The following is an 18,394-nucleotide window of genomic DNA, read 5'->3' on the forward strand; positions in this document are numbered from 1 at the left end:
GCACAAAGTTGGGTCACAATTTTGTGGAAGTCAAATTCACGGAATGAGACCTCTTAGAAACGGGTACCTGATTTAAAAAAATGGGCACCCATTTTTGGCTTGGGTGCCCGACCCTAAATTTAAAAAATGGGCATCCGTTATTTTTAAAAATTGGGTACCTATTTTTTATTTTTAAAAAATGGGTACCTGTTTCTAAAAAATTAAAAATTTGAATTTTTAAGTTTATGACAAATTTTACATGATGATTTTAGCTTTTCAAAATGGGTACCTGTTTTTTGAAATTCAAATAATGGGTGCCCATTTCTTACAACATGAGGCGGGATTTTTTTTTCTTGCCTCGAATTTTGGTTTGGGACAAGCTTGGTGAGACAAAGCCTATGCCTTGGCCTCTCAAGATTTGGTTAAGGCATTGAACTGACAAATTCATGCTTTGCCATAATTTTTAGAGGGTCTTCCCAATCAAATTTTTTTACGAAACAAAAATCCATTAAAGCTCTCACTGTCTTGATTTTAGAAATATAAATTTTATAGTGTTATGATTTTATTTATTATTTTATTATTATTTTTTAATCAAAGGTGGTACCTAAATGTAAAATAGCAACGTTCACTATAACTTTAATAACTTTTTTATTTTATAAATTTTCTTAAATTAATTTATATGTCATCAATCTACATTTAATTATTTTGAAGTTAAATTTTTTTTTTTGAAAAAAGTGAAATTTTGATTAAATTATGGTGTCCGCACACGAGAGGTTTTAAAATTTTCCTTTATAGCCAATTAAAAATTAATAATAAAAAATATATGTTAGAATTCTTTAGAATAACTGAGAGGGAGGGGTGAATCAATTATTCAAGGTCCAAATGCCCTAATAATGCCTTTTTAATACTTTTTAATGAATCCATACCCTTTTCATTTGTTCAAACTTAAATCAGTCATATAAGAAAATTAATGTAAATCAACATGCAAAGATAAAACATTCAAGATCAACACATGACACAATGATTTACGTGGAAACCCAATTTGGGAAAAACCACCAGTAACATGCTACTTGATTCTCACTCTTATGAAGTGATGCCCTGTTAAAACTTTTCCCTGTTAAAGGCTTACAACACACTGTTAAATGTGACCTTGTTAGAGGATTTCACCAAACTGTTAGGAATGGGCTTGGTTAAAGGTCTTTAGAACATCCACTAGGAACGTCGCCCTATTAAAGGATTTATCTAATGGCTATTAAACCAACCTAAGTCCATAGGATTTATCTTATTGTTACAATTGCTAGAAAGTAACGATAATGGTCTTTTGATCTGACATAACTTACAACATACTTTGCAGATTTCAGATCACTCTTCCAGTTCAGTCCTTATGCTTGGCTTCAATCACTTCAGCTCTGACTGCTTGTCTCCCTCTCAAGCTTCATCTCCTTGAGTCTTCCTACTCATTCTGCCAATGCAATCATCCTTGTGGTCATCTATCCAAACAGAGTTCCTGTGTTATCTTCTCCTTAGCTTATTCTTTAGCATTTCATGCTTTTATGCTTGACCATGGCTCTCTCTCTCACTATCCCTTCTATTCCACTCTCTTCCACACTATTTTTCCACTCTCTTCCATTAATTTATGTCTTCTTATATACAAGTCTAATTTTCATTTGCTGCTCAATTCTCCATCTCTAATTTTAGGGTTTCAACAATGGATTAGGTAGGATATAATGTATCTACCCCTTATCTTGTTTTCTTTGCCAACTGTACCTTAAAAAAGTTCTACATGGTGTTCTGTGCCACCAACTCATCATTCTTATCCTCCTTTTAATTCACAGATTTCTAGATAACAACTTTGTCGGCTTTGATCTGATGAATCTTCAATTTTCTAAATAATGCAAAAAATCGACATTATTGAGTTACTAGTGCTTGGCACCTCTGTGTTACTTGGCATAATTGAGTTACTGGTGCTCGGCACCTCTATGTTGGTCAGCACCTATACTTGCTCAGCACTTGAACTTGCTCAGCAATTGAACTTGCTCTGTACTTGACTAGGAATTTGCTCAGCTTTTACTAGCTTGCTCGGCACTTACTAGTGAACTTAGTTTGAGCTTTACACAAGACTTAGCTAAAACCTTAGATCTTTGATATGTTTCAGTGTGCTCATTCTTTGTATCTTTTAGTATGTCATCCAATACACTGTTTCATTAATGGCTTGATTGATCCTTGTACTTCATTACAACATCATAACTTCAACCTTTCTCTAGGTGTTCTAGTTACATCTTATTGATTGCCTCCACCTTGACAATCAACTAATTGATAGTATTTGGATCACTAAAGCAATTGTCATCCTTGCAAGCAGCAAGTTTGACATCAATGACAAAACAATGATTGAGGACATTCTTTACTAGTTCCATATATTTTTCAACAATTGTTCTTATGAACATTTCAATCATTTCCAACAATCTCCCTCTTTGGCATTGATGACAAACCAAACTGATAAAATAATCAATTCAGTTACCACCAAGATTGTATTAATTTTCTGCATTTTCACTATTGATCACATATATCTCCATCTTTCATATATATCTCCCTCTTTCTTTGCATTGATCAATTTTCTGCATATTTCTCCCTCTTTGACATAAATGCCAAAGATGTAGCATCTTTATCATGCAAAATATAAGCTTTGGCTTCTTGTGGTCTTTCTCCCTCTGTCACCATGCTTGTGACTGATTTGGAGTTTCTATTCCTGTTGGCATCCTTTGCATCAACCTGTTAAATATTTCAATGATTTATTCCTGTTGATGCAAGGCAGCTTCCTTGTCACCTTAAACTGCTTGAGTTAGGGGTATAACCCCCATCTTGCCTGTAAGATATTCATAGGCATCCTTGGGCAATGGTTTGGTGAAGATATCTGCAATTTTTTTCTTTGTGTGAATGTATTCCAACTTCACTTGTTTTTGTTCTACCAATTCTCTGACATAATGATACTTGATTGCAATGTGCTTGGTTTTTGCATGCATCACTGGATTTTTGGATATGTTTATAGCACTTGTATTGTCACAATACAATATCACCGATTTTGTTACTTCTTCTTTCATTCCATTTAATAGATGTGTGAGCCATACCATGTTTGTACAATTGACTGCAACTGCCACATATTCTGATTCTACAGTGGACTGGGATATACATGTTTATTTCTTGCTAGTCCAGGTAACTAGCCTTTTGCCTAAAAATAATGCACGTCCACTTGTGCTTTTTCTGTCATCAATGTTTCCTCCCCAGTCTGCATCTATATATGTGTTGAGTTCAAATTTTCCATTCTTTTTGTAGTATAGACCAAAATCATCAGTCCCTTTGAGATATCTCATTATTCTTTTTACTGCTATTAGATGATTTTCTTTAGGATTGGCAGAGAACCTAGCCACTATTCTGACTGCTAATGCTATGTCTGGTCTACTATGTACAACATATTGTAGTTTTCCAATCATGGATCTGTGCATTGTTTGATTGACTTCAGCTGACTCATCATTTTTGGATAGCTTATTCCCTGTGGCCATTGGTGTGCTAACTAGTTTGGATTCCTCCAATCCAAATGTTTTAAGAATTTCTTTGATGTATTTTGATTGTGTAATAAATATTCCATGTTTGAGTTGATGAACTTGCAATCCAACAAAATATTTGATTTCTCCAAACATAGACATTTCAAATTCATGTTTCATTTTGTCAGCAAAGCCTTTGCAAAGTACTTTCTTACCACCAAATACTATGTCATCCACAAAATTTTTAGATACAATAATGTCTTTACCTTCTTTAGCTTTGATGTACATGTTGTTGTTATCATCAGTTCTTTTAAATCCAATTTGCACTAGATACTTGTGAAGTCTCTCATACCATGCTCTAGGTGCTTGTTTCAAACCATAGAGTGCTTTATGTAACTTACACACCATATCCTTATTGTTTCCATCAAAAAATCCTTCTGGTTGTTCAATGTAGACTTCTTCTTCTAGTATACCATTTAAGAAGGAAGATTTTACATCCATCTGATAGACTTTGAAATCTTTGTAGGCAGCATATGCAAGTAAAGTTCTTACTCCTTCCATTCTAGCAACATGAGCGAATGGTTCTCCATAATCTATTCCTTCTTCTTGAGCATAACCCTTGCATACTGATCTGGCTTTATTTCTGGTAATCTCACCATTCTCATCTAGTTTGTTCCTGAATACCCATTTGGTGCCTATCACATTCTTGTCAGTTGATCTAGGAACCAAACTCCAAGTTTTATTTTTTCTTATTTGATCAATTTCCTCTTCCATAGCTTTATGCCAGTCGCCATCTTGTAATGCACTGTAGACTATCTTGGGTTCAGATTTGCTGATCAGATATGATTCATGTCTTAGTCTGTTCCTTGTCATTGGTCTTACATCTTTGTCACCAATTATTTCTTACACAGGGTGATGTCTTTTTACATATTTGGATAATCTTGGCTCTGTCCTTGTTTCCATGGTTGATATTTCAGATTCAAGATCACTATGCTCTTCATTATTAGGTTGTTCTTCATCATGTATGCTGTCTTCTGAATTGGATTGTTTATTTTTTTCATTCTATAACTCAGCTTCTGAATGTAGCTTGACATTCACTGGTTGTGAATCAGCTGAAACTGACACTTGTTGTTGACTTTCAATTTGATTGACATCATCCTCATCAGTAGTTATTCCTTCATAAGAATATACAAAGGTTTTGTATTCTTCCATTTTCTTTGGTTCTTCAGCTTGGACTTCTGTGTGCTCATCAAAATTTACATTTGCACTTTCCACAATTTTGTTAGTGTTAACATTCAAACACTTATATGCCTTACTTCTTGTGGAGTAACCAAGAAATATACCTTCATCACTTTTTGCATCAAATTTTTCATTTCTAACATCTTTAAAGATAAAACATTTGTAACCAAATACTTTGAAATGTTTTACATATGGTGAGTAACCATACCATAATTCAAAGGGTGTTGTATTTGTACCTTTCTTGACTTGTACTCAGTTCAATGTATGAACAGCTACACTTACAACTTCTCTCCAGTATTTTAGAGCAACATTCTTTTTCATCATTAATGTTCTGGCACAATCAATTACAGATATGTTTCTTCTTTCAGCAATTCCATTCTGTGGGGGAGTTCTAGGAGCTGATGTCTGTCTTTTGATTCCATTGTCATTACAGAATATCTCAAATTTATTTGATGTAAATTCACCACCTCTATCTGATCTTAGACATTTCAAGCTTTTTCCAGTTTCCTTTTCAACTCTGGTCACATACCACTTAAACATTTGAAAAGCATCAGATTTTTGTTTTAAGAACATAACAGTCATCATCCTAGAATAGTCATCAACAAATAACATTATGTATGTATCTCCTCTATAGCTTTGTATTTCCATTGGACCACATAAGTCAGTGTGAACTAACTCAAGTATCTCTTTAGATGTATAGTTTTTGCTTTTGAAACTTGACTTTGTCATCTTTCCTAGCTAACATTGTTTACACATGATATTATCAGGCTTCTTCAATTTTGGTAGACCTCTGACTTTCTTCATTTTACTGATTTTGACCAGATTGTCAAAGTTGACATGACATAATCTTCTATGCCATAACCATTCATCATCAAATTTTGTAAATAGACAAGAAGCATCATCAAGGTAAAACAAATTACTCTTTGTTTGATCACCTTTTCCTATTAGTTTACCATCATTGTCATAGATTTTTGCAGTTTTGTTTTCAAATTCCACTTTGCAACCTATATTCCCTAATTGTGAGACACTCAGTAAATTGTAGTTTAATCCTTCAACATAGTATGCATTGTCACAAGAAATTTGGTCTATGAGCTTAATGGAACCTTTTCCTCTGATTTGACATGGAGCATCATTACCAAATCTAACACTATTTCCATCATACTGAGTAAAGTTAACAAACTTACTTTTGTCTCCTGTCATGTGATGTGATCATCCACTATCTATGATCCATCTGTCATTCTTGTTTATACATGTCACCAGTGTTGTGGCTTCTTCTTCATTAGATTGGTCCTTCATGGCTACATAAAAAACTTCATCATCATTGTCATCAGAATTTTCTTCAACAATATAACACTTCTTACCTTTTTCTTTGTAATCTCTCTTGTCATCATCTCTTCTGTTCTTGTATTTGTTTCCTTCCTTGGAATCTTTTTTCTGTGGACATCTTGCAGCAATATGACCTACTTCATTGCAATTGAAACAAATGATAGGCATCTTACCTTTGAATTTTCCTTTGCCCCTATGAAATCTTCTAGCAAGCAATGCTTCCAATTGTTCCACATCTTCCTCATCAGTGCTACTATCACTAGATACATACTTCATTTTTCTTCCTTTCCTTGATTTCATCTATTCGGCTGAAATGTCCCTTTTCTGATTTTGTATGATATTTCCAACCTTTAATCAGATCTTTAAGATCAAACAACTAATATCACAAAGATCCTCCAAATTTCTCAAGAAACCCCAAATCGGGTATGCCAGAAATGGTGCCAAAAGCTTCACAGCTTCACCTATTATTAATAAATCTAAAAATGGAAATTTTTACAAAAATTTCAGCAGCATAAAATCCTGCAAAATTAAATTTCTAGATCTATATAGCCTTTACACAACAGCTCACAAATGTAGGACAAAAACTATGCTCATCGGGCTCTCGAAATTAACACAAAAATGCCCGGAAACACCACAAAAACACTAATAAACTATCTCAAAAGTTTAATCATGTCCCAATACATATATTTGGCTCTATTTTAAAAGCTTAAAGTCTGAAATATAGCAGCAACCAAAACTGACATGAAATGCTCAACTGAAAACACCAAACTCATGCAAAAAACACACCCAAAAACCCATAAATCTACACTGTTCAACACAAAGGCAAACTCTGTATGAGCATGCACATGGAATGGCTTCAAACTCCCATCCTTAGCCTTCCTAGAAACCTGCAAACTCCCATTCTTGGGTCTCCCTGAAAACTTGCAAACTCCCGTTCCTGGGTCTCCTTCTCCACAGGTTTGGCAGCCTCTGAAGAATAACAAAGAATGAGCAAAAATCAAGTTCTGGAATCAGCCCAAAATGCCTCCAAACCCCTTAAAAGAGGGCATAACTGTAACTCAAGTCCAAGAGAGGTTAATGAAACATATTTTAATAATAATTTTCATTTATTAGTCCAACGGTTTCCAAAGATTAACCCCCTTTTTTTGAAACTTCACTTTCTTGGGCCTGCCTGCCTTAGCAAAGATTATTATTTTTTAATTATTTGAAAAGGGGACATGACATCAACATATTTTAGTGATAACTTAGCCTTAAAATCAGATTCAACATTTTCAGGTTTGTAGTTGTCAAAGTTAGATAACTCAAATGCAGTGAGTCTATCTATTATACCTTCAAAGCTTAGATTATTTCCTGGTATACATCTTAGCTCCTGTATTGCTGATACTCTAATAGCATAGATAGGGAGCAAGGTTCTTAAGAACTTACTATTAATAGTATCTTCATCCAGTTGACCATTCAAGCATCTTATTGCACTTACCACTTCCTTTATTCTTGCACCATATTGAGCAGCGTTCTCATTTTCTTCCATTTTCATGTCATCAAATTTTCCTCTGAGACTTTCTCTTTTTTCTCTTTGTACATTCTGATCTCCTCCATAGATGTCTGATAGGGCTTTCCACATTTTGAATGCAGTGTCACATCCTTTGATATCATCAAATTTAGCATAACTGAGTGTAGAGGCAATCTCCAACATTGTCTGGTTGTGTTCTTGTTTGTTTTTCATGTCTTCGACAGTAGGAGCACCTGTTGGATCTACATGTTCAGTGACAATTGAATTTTGGGCATAATATCCTATGGATCCAAGATGTAGCTTCATCAAACTTCGCCATGCAACAAAGTTGTCTTTGTTGAGCTTGGGAACTTCTCTCTTTGGCATTTTGATCTTATCTGCTAGTAGTCCTTTTAAACTAAATCAATAGTTTAGCTTTGATACCAATTGTTAGAATTCTTTAGAATAATTGATAGGGGGGGGGTGTGAATCAATTATTCAAGGTCCAAATTCCCTAATAATGCCTTTTTAATACTTTTTAATGAATCCATACCCTTTTCATCTGTTCAAACTTAAATCAGTCATATAAGAAAATTACTGTAAATCAACATGCAAAGATAAAACATTCAAGATCAACACATGACACAATGATTTACGTGGAAACCCAATTTGAGAAAACCACCAGTAACATGCTACTTGATTCTCACTCTTCTGAAGTGATGCCCTGTTAAAAGCCTACCCTGTTAAAGGCTTACAACACACTGTTAAATGTTACCTTGTTAGAGGATTTCACCAAACTGTTAGGAATGGGCCTGGTTAAAGGTCTTTAGAACATCCACTAGGAATGTCACCCTGTTAAAGGATTTATCTAATGGCTGTTAAACCAACCTAAGTCCATAGGATTTATCTTACTGTTACAATTGCTAGAAAGTAACGATAATGGTCTTTTGATCTAACATAACTTACAACATACTTTGCAGATTTTAGATCACTCTTCTAGTTCAATCCTTATGCTTGGCTTCAATCACTTTAGCTTTGACTACTTGTCTCCCTCTCAAGCTTCGTCTGCAGATTTCAGATCACTCTTCTAGTTCAATCCTTATGCTTGGCTTCAATCACTTTAGCTTTGACTGCTTGTCTCCCTCTCAAGCCTCGTCTCCTTGAGTCTTCCTACTCATTCTACCAATGCAATCATCCTTGTGGTCATCTATCCAAATAGAGTTCCTGTGTTATCTTCTCCTTAGCTTATTCTTCAGCATTTCATGCTTTTATGCTTGACTAGGGCTCTGTCTCTCACTATCCCTTCTATTCCACTCTCTTCCACACTATTTTTCCACTCTCTTCCATTAACTTATGTCTTCTTATATACAAGTCTAATTTTCCTTTACCGCTCAATTCTCCCTCTCTAATTTTAGGGTTTCAACAATGGATTAGGTAGGATACAATGTATCTACCCCTTATCTTGTTTTCTTTTCCAACTATACCTTAAAATTTTCTACATGGTGTTCTTATCATTCTTATCCTCCTTTTAATTCACAGATTTCTAGATAACAACTTTGTCGACTTTGATCTGACGAATCTTCGATTTTCTAAATAATGCAGCAACTCGACATTATTGAGTTACTGGTGCTCGGCACCTTTGTGTTACTCAGCATCATTGAGTTACTGGTGCTCAGTACCTCTGTGTTGCTCGGCACCTATACCTGCTCGACACTTGAACTTGCTCGGCACTTGAACTTGCTCGACACTTGACTAGGAATTTGCTCAGCTTTTACTAGCTTGCTCGACACTTACTAGTGAACTTAGTTTGAGCTTTACACAAGACTTAGCTAAAACTCTTAGATCTTTGATATGTTTCAGTGTGCTCATTCTTTGTATCTTTTAGTATGTCATCCAATACACTATTTCATTAATTTCTTGACTGATCCTTGTACTTCATTACAACATCATAACTTCAACCTTTCTCTAGGTGTTCTAGTTACATCTTATTGATTGCCTCCACCTTGACAATCAACTAATTGATAGTATTTGGATCACTAAAGAAATTGTCATCCCTACAAGCAGCAAGTTTGACATTAATGACAAAACAATGATTGAGGACATTCTTTACCAGTTCCATATATTTTTCAACAATTGTTCTTATGATCATTTCAATCATTTCCAACAATATATTCATTAAAAAACTCAAGAAAAATATTCTCATCAATATTTGGCATGTCAGCGAACTCCATTTAAAATAATTCACAAAAATTCATTCATTTGTGTCAAATAATGGTGTTTGTACATGAGTGTGATATGGTCCTAAAACAGATATTTTGAAAAAGTGGTTTTTGAAGATCCATATCAATAAAATAATCCATCATATGGGTATACAAATAAATTACATATTCAAAAAGAAGATTCCAAGCACTAAAATTTTTATTTCTAAAGTTTTTTTATATTTAATCTCCAAATGGCTCAAATTTTGGCATCAATTGACAAAATATTTCAAAAATAGGAAAAACACTTCCACTTTTTGGCCAAAAGTGAGACCCAACTTCTTTCATTGACCCCTCATCCCATATTCTTACAATGATAAGTAACACAATATGAGAAGTAAGGTGGGCCATTAGAACTTCAGTTGTTAAAAGCATAAAAGTTGGCCCAACTAGAAAATTTTGACTTAGGATAATGCGAGAAAAAAATAATGAATAAAACAAAAAGAAAATGTGGGGTCACAACTTAAAGTGATTAATCCTAACCATAGGAGCATGACTTAAAAAATAAGAGGGGACACACATGGTTAAGAAAAAAGGTAACAAGGAAATAGAAAAGACCTAGGGAAAAACATAACAAGGTCTTTTTCTCTTGCATCTAGGGCTCACAATTAGGTTTTTTGGTAAATGAGAGGATCTTAAGGCCAAAAATCGAGGGAAATCTTCTAAATTTTTTTAAGGAAACTTGTAAAATTGAAGACTTACCAATAGGTTCAAGTTACATTTCACTCCATCCTTGGTTAGAGTATAGGTATTTGCACACTCATCATATACAACATGCCTATCAAACTGCCATGACCTACCCATAACATATGATATATTTCCATAGGTATGATATCCAAAGCACCTTATTGTGGTAGCTTCCAATCATGAACATCACTATTGTTGACCTCAGATTGGTTTGGACAAGTGAGTGTCAACACACTTAAGCCATCTACTTAGTTCATGCCAAGCTAGTAATAGATGTCAAGCACAACATGTAAATATTAGTCCATGTTGAGTTGAAATGAATGCTGAGTCACTCATGTGCCGAGTTACTCAAATGTTGAGTAGATAGACCATATTGAATGATTCAGGAGCTGAGTAAATAGTGGATGCCAAGTAATGCAGGTGCTGAGTCATAGTATACAAAATAGTACATGCTGAGCATTAGAGTCTTCAGATGCCAAGTAACACAATTTTGATATATTTTTTGTAATGGCACAAACAACTATTTAAACCATTTTTAGTTGACTTAAGATTATATTTTGTTATTTTGAAGATAAGAACGAATCTCTATTTGGATTTCCTATGTAATTGCATGCAACTAATAAGAAAATGGGAAGGATTAAGTGAAAAAATGGATGAATATCATCCATAGATTCATACCTAACCCTAAGTCACATAAGTCTTCTTAAGGAGGATGAAGCCCTAAACTCTTTAGCAAGTGTGTAAGGAATTGAAGGAGTAAAAAAGATAGTTTGTATGCAAAGCATTCAGAGTGACTTAGAAGTTATGAAGAAAGAAAGAATTGTAGAATCAGTTAGAGAAGAATAGAGGATAAAGAAAAGGATACAACATTGAGACATCTAATCATGAAGGATCAAGAAGATATTGTTTAGAGGTGACATCTTAATAGGCAAGCAAGTGCTAATCACAAGATCTATGCTAAGACATTTTAACAAGTGATTTTAGTTAAATCTCTTAGCACAGTAGTCCTAATAGGCTATATGAAATCCTTTAATAGGATTCTTATTTAGTTTTAAGTTGAAGTCCTCTAACAAGGCACAATTATAATAGGGTTTTGAAATCCTCTAACAAGGTAAGACCTAATAGTCTTTGTAAGCCTGTTTCATAGTCAAAATGTTGTAACCTTCATTGGATACACTTTATTACTATAGTAGTGAAGATTTGTGCATGTCATACCCACCCTAGTTTTACCTTCTCACTTGGAGGGTTTTTGGGTGATAATATCTAGTGTTATGTGTGTGAATGCTTACATGGTTATATGATTTAGATGTATAAGCTTTACATGTTAATTTAGTTTACTCATTGAATGCATGAGATAGATTTATGGTGAAAATTTTATGGGTCCAAATTTAAGCTAGTGATTCAACCCCCCCTAAGAAGTTTACCTTTCCTATTGTAATTCCAACAATTGGAATTAGAGCCTTGTTCTTTGAAAGAGAAGCTTTGTAGCTTTAAGGAAAGATCTTGAAATGGAAGTCTACAAGTTGGAAAAGACTATTGAAAACTAGGAGATTGAAATACATTTCATACTACATCAACTGAATAAGGCAAGAGAGGAACTAAAGAAATCCTTGAAGAGAAGGAAAGAGATCACTATTGTAGAGAATGCCACACTATACAAAGAGATATACACTTCTAAGCTATTTGCAGATGGTGACTCCAATGAATTTGATGCAACAATTGCAAATCTAATGGAAAAAAATAGAGTACAAGCTAAAGAAATTAGAAATCCCAAGTTAGAGCAAGAATTAGAAGCTATACTGCTATGTGAAGTAACTAAACAAAAGAAGAAATCTATAGGAGATAAAGCCATGATTGAAGAATACAAAATAATTATGGCCAAGAGATTGGAAGAGAGGTCATTAGAGCTAACCAAAATTTGCAACATGTAATTGGATACTCTAAGTTAAATGATGAATGCTAACTATGAATTGTGTTGGCTCTTGATTTAGTAGATTTAAAATTAACCAAGAAACTAGACCAACACATCTAAGGATAGAAAATTCATATGATAGATGCACTCAACTACAATGTTGGGCCAACTATAAGGCATAACTCCTTCACTTCAAGCTCTGCAAGACCTAGGTAGGTAAACCTTGAGGTTTTGATATATGGTAGCAGTGCAATTAAACATATAATCTAGACCTAATAACATTAGATGAAACCCTTGTATCTTCTGATACTTATGTAGTAACAAAGGAATGAAATAGCTACAAATCATAACCTATGAACCCATAAGCTAAGTGAGGGTTAATTCCTTTCAGTCTACTACAAAACATAAAAAACTAAATTGGTTTTGATTAAAGAGATTTGTCCAAATGACCTTCATCTCAACTTGCATCTAATTTAGTGATCAGTGTCTTATCCATTGCAACATAGAGTAACTACCAGTAGGATGACCTAACATGATTGCCTTACAATTAAGTTTGTGAACTAAAATCCCTTAATTTCATTCTTACTAGTATCCCATCCATACATCTAGAAACCCCATTAAATAATTGAAGCATTTACTTAACTCCTTGAATTAAAAGCAAAAATAGATCTGATACACAAATCACCCAAGCTACCTTAGATTCAATGAACCTTATTCATTCAATCAAAAAATTAATAGCATATGAAGAATTAGGAGACAAAATAAGAGAACACAGATAATTCATTGTAAATTCCCTTTTGTATTTATCCTTGGAAAGACCAAATACATTAAACTAGTAATATTAAAGGAAACTCAAGATATGTCACATGATCTATCATCAATTCCCATTTATCTTAGATAAATCAGGCATAAAATGAAATGAAATTTTCACAAGAGTGGATGTGTGGCCTTCACAACTAGAGCTCTTCTTAATTAGATAGGAAGCAAAACCAACAACAACCATGTTATCACTGCAGAGAGTAATTTGTCCAAAAACTAGAACCAACTAATGTGGTTTCACAGTCTAAATTGCCAACCAACAATGGTCTCACAATGAAAATTGAAACCCCTATAATGAATGAGAGAAAGAAATATATAGAGGAATGAATTCCCAGATGTGCTCTCTAACCACCATGTGTCCACTTGGAAAACTTCTCCAAGAAGTTAAAAACATTTCTCTAATCTCTCCCATCAACTAGTGAATCAAATCCTCCCTCATTCTACCTCCAAAAAGCATAAAATATCTCAGATACTTGATGAAACAATAATTACTTTTGATACCAGATTTGAGATCAAGGCAAAGGCAAAAGTTAGTCAAATGTCCTCTAGAGACAAGATAAACTTTTCATAATCATTTTTCTCCACATTCAGGCTTCAAAAAACTTTGATACCTACCCTCAAACCAATTTTGATGGTCAATGATGAATTTCACCCCTTCTACTAAGAATGCCCCAAAAAATACAAATCTACTTGTAGATTGAATCGCTAAACATTAGTGCAAATTCTGACCCATATTCAAAATATTCATCTCCTACTAGCTCCAATGGTATATTGGAGTCCATATTTTGGGAAAAAATTGCTCCCCTAGTAGCCATTTGAAAAGCTAGTCTAGGACTATGAACAAAGCAATTAAAAGGATTTGAATTGAAATTTTTAAAAAATTTCTAAAGTTTGAACTATAGAAAATCACATTTGAAACCAAATTTTCAAATTTTGGAGAAAACTAAAATAAGATATTCACTATTTAAAAAAATCCCCTTATATCTCCCTTGGCCATTCAATAAGTGCCACATGTCAAATTTTGATTCGCTTAAGCCTTGCTAACGAGCTCCACAATTCCTCACCAAATTTTAAATTTTCTAGGAGGTCACCATGTTGTCACTGGTGAGATCCTCCCATTTTCTAGTGGTGACATGGTGACCACTAGAATTTGACACTTTTTTTGGCTGAAATACTTGCCATTCCACCGGCTGACCAAGTGGGGCCTTCTTCATGCTTCACAGCTTACAAAAGCCCATGTCTTAAAGACATTTAACTATGTAAGCATTTTTGTATTTAAGAATTTGAAACAACACATCCATAATGCATGTGGGACTAATTTCTATGGTGGAATCACTACTTACAACTGCATAACTATGCATTGGCCTTCCAAAACTTGTCATGCATTTTAGATCCTGGGTTTAGATGATCACAACCTTGAATGTGACTATATCCATTCTATACTTCCTTATAAAATATAAAATGAAATTCAAGATAAGAATACTATCCACCACCAAAGCATTGGCCTTCTAAAACTTGTCACACATTTCAGATCTCGGGTTGAGATGATCACAACCTTGAATGTGACTATCTACATTCTATACTTCCTTATAAAATATAAAATGAAATGCAAGATAAGAATACTATCCAACTCCAAAAATGTGGACCTCCACCCTAACAAGCCATGTGGTCTTTCTTACCCCCTTTCAGTGGCTTCTTTCTAAGTTTATGTTAAAAGAGCTCCTAGTTTTGCCTAATCATAAGAATTTGCATGGATTACAAAATCCTCTCTGCTTGTAAAACATGGCTATTGTTCTCATTTTTCCATTGTTTAAGGAAGAACAACAAGATGGTGGTAATAGTAACCATGGTATATCTACCAGAGAATGTTAATAGTCATTGTTAGTAATCAAATTTTGTAGCTTTAACAATGCCTCCCATTTTTCCTCTGTCACTATCTTCTTTTGATGACTGACTCCCACTCTCACTATGCTATGCAATGAATTTAGATGTAATTGGTCTTCCTTCATATCCTTATTGATCTACCCTTGTCTAGCTAGAAAAAGAAAAGATTTCATGGAGTGCATTCTTCCATTCCTCAATAGTTTTCTCATCGGGCCGATCTAAATTGTGGTAATGTTTTTGGAATGCCTCTTCAAATGGATCTACCTTTCTCCAAGGATAGAAAGAATCATAGGGCTCCATATCATAAAATAGAGGAGTGATTAAACCATTGGATCTACACCTCTAGGCTACCTCCTTCAGACACCATGTTTCTCTCCTTCTTTCATGTTGTGAGATGTCTTTTCCTTGGCATGAGACACTATTCTACAACTTCCTTTTGTGTTATGCCTTCTCCACTTTGGGCATCTCTCCCACCCTATCATGCATTGATTCCTCTCATTTCACTGTGAGAGTACTCTATTCATGCTTGAGTGGAGCTTAGGTATCTAGTGCCATAAATCACCCCTGCCTTCTTCCTCCAGTGCCATGGGATGGTCTTTTGTTGCCTTGAATATGATTGCTCATTTTAATCATTATTACTATGTGTCTTTGCAAATTGGACTTGTGGAAAAATTTCAAGGATCATCAACATTACTTGATATCAAACTATCATTACCATCTTAAAATGGAATGATGCCACTTTCTACACATGAAAACATCAAATTGGATATATCAAGCTCCCAAACTAGTTTGGTTGTTGGGATACACTCATTCCCCTCATTGATTGGATCCCAAGTTGATGACAATCCATCTGCCTTCTTAAAAAATGTAGCACACCATTATCCTTTTGGAAAATTGTCATTAATATTTCAACTAATGGAAATACATAGTTTTAATATTAACTTGGTAGAAAAACCAAATTGGTATACCCATTTTGCAAGTTCCACTTTATCTCAAAAGACTTGTCAAACACATTTAATTATCATATCACTATCCTCTTTGAGAACTATAACATTTTCTATCTCATTATCTTGCCAATTTGGCGAAAGTAGTCGGGCCCAAAAGTGGGTCCAGCTAAAAAATTTTTGAACTAAAAGAGCCGACCCTTCCAATTATTCCACTGAGGCCTTAGTATTGATTGGAATGAAATTCAAACCCTGAAATAAACTTTTGAAACACATTTCACCCCCTTTTGTAAACTTTGATTCTCTGCTAACAAGGCCTGTCAGTTGGCTTTAAAAGCTAACCCAAACAGGTAATTGGGATTTGAAAGCTAGCACGTTGATATTTTTTTCCACAATCTTGCATCGTGTTAGATTTTTTCACATGAAAATTACTAAATCAAAAGATATTGACGTTCAAAGTTTCCTAGTCGAAACTACCTGTAAATAAACAAGTCAAAAAACTGGAAATTGCATTTGGTTTTGGCTTCCAAAATTGGGGAATTAGTTCATTTCCATGAGGAGGAAGTGAGAAAGTGATTCTATGATTAGGGCTCATGATGAATAATAGAACAAAAATGGTGAATGGTCAAAGTGGGCCACTCAAAATTTGCAGATTGGAAACATTAGCAGAAAGGTGGTTTTTACAAACTAAAAAGACCTGGTAAAGTGTGCAAAGAGATTCATCAAGATTTGAAAATTGGCACACTTAAATAATTTTTAGAGTAGAGTACAATGGTGCAATCCATTTGATCTCACTTATCATGGATTCATAGATATGACATCATGAATAGGGGTAATGACCAATTGGCATTTACTGACACCAGTAAAAAGTTACAAATTGCATTAAAAAATTCATCAAATAGATTTGTCATAAGCTGAAAATTGAAACATAGTAAGTTTTTTACTCTCAAATGCAACACAAAAGGAATTTTCTCATTTTAGTCAACTAGATCAATGTTATAACAAGTCAAACAAGGCCTCCCAAAATTCAGAACAATTTGCATCAGCATGACACCAATAAATGACCAACTTTGAGGGATTCAAAACCTAGTCAAAAGATATCAAAAAAATTCAAAATTTGAAATGTAGGTTCTTTGGTATGGACACTAAACACTTACAAAGTGGTGAGTTATGAAACATAACTAGTTACAAGATATTCAAATGCAAACACAACCTCCTGATGTTGTTTGGAAAAAATGCAGATTTGGACATTGCCCAAAATGAGACTTCACAAAATGACTCAGAATGGAAATTTGTTTTCATGGGATGAGTGGATATACTAAATACAAGGTGTTAGAAACATTAAACACCTCTTAAGATTCAAATGGAAAGCTGAGTACACATGCATTTAAAAGAACTTAAAGGGCTTGATTTTTCAATGGTACTCAAAATTAGGGCTTTGATTTTGAGTCCCAACAAATTGAATGTCAAGGACATTAAGATAAATAAATTGAAGTTGTAGAATAAACAATTGTAGAGTGAACTAAAGAGAGAAAAGGAATTCAGTAAAAGTTTCAACAAGCCAAATGAAGCCATCAAATACTTTTAGCAATTATTATGATCACCTAGATCCAATAATGATACATCTAGATTGGGATATACAAGGACTGGAGAGGGAGAATCATCCAAAATTGTAGAAGAAAGGAACACAAAAGCTAAGAACTCAAAACCTACTTGTCATAATTGTGGTAAGAAAGGACATACTACTAATGTGTGTAGGAGCAAGATTACAAATTAGAATGTCAAGCCTAAGAACATGACTCATTGTCAAAAGTGAAACAAGCAAGGTCATTAGGCACATGGATATAGAACTAGGACTATTCATACACAAAGATTTGAATGATATTGCTACAATTTTTAGAAGTATGGACATAGATCTTTTGAATGCAAATCCAAATCCATGTGGTCATCAAATTAAAAAGAAAAGGTAAGGAACAATGACAACTCTTATTATTCATATTATAATACAAGATATAGTTATAATTACTATCAAGAATATGAACATGTTCCTCAGAATTGTATTAGGACACACTTTAGTGACAATTACAAAATATGGTTAAGTTAAACTACATTTTTTAGCTATTTGAAGACTGGTCACATTAGTAAATATTGTCCAACTAAGAAAAAGGCACCAAGTTGTGAATTTGATAAAGGTAAAGGCAAGGTAGATGTTGAACACATTAGAGATGAGATGAACAAGACATGGAAAAAGAAAGATGTTTGCAACACATCAAATGGAGAAGGGACCACTTCACCCAATGGGTCAGGTGATTACACCT

Source organism: Cupressus sempervirens, chromosome 5 (assembly GCF_028749045.1).
Source record: "Cupressus sempervirens isolate cs-2001-9-10 chromosome 5, ASM2874904v1, whole genome shotgun sequence".
NCBI lineage: Eukaryota > Viridiplantae > Streptophyta > Pinopsida > Cupressales > Cupressaceae > Cupressus > Cupressus sempervirens.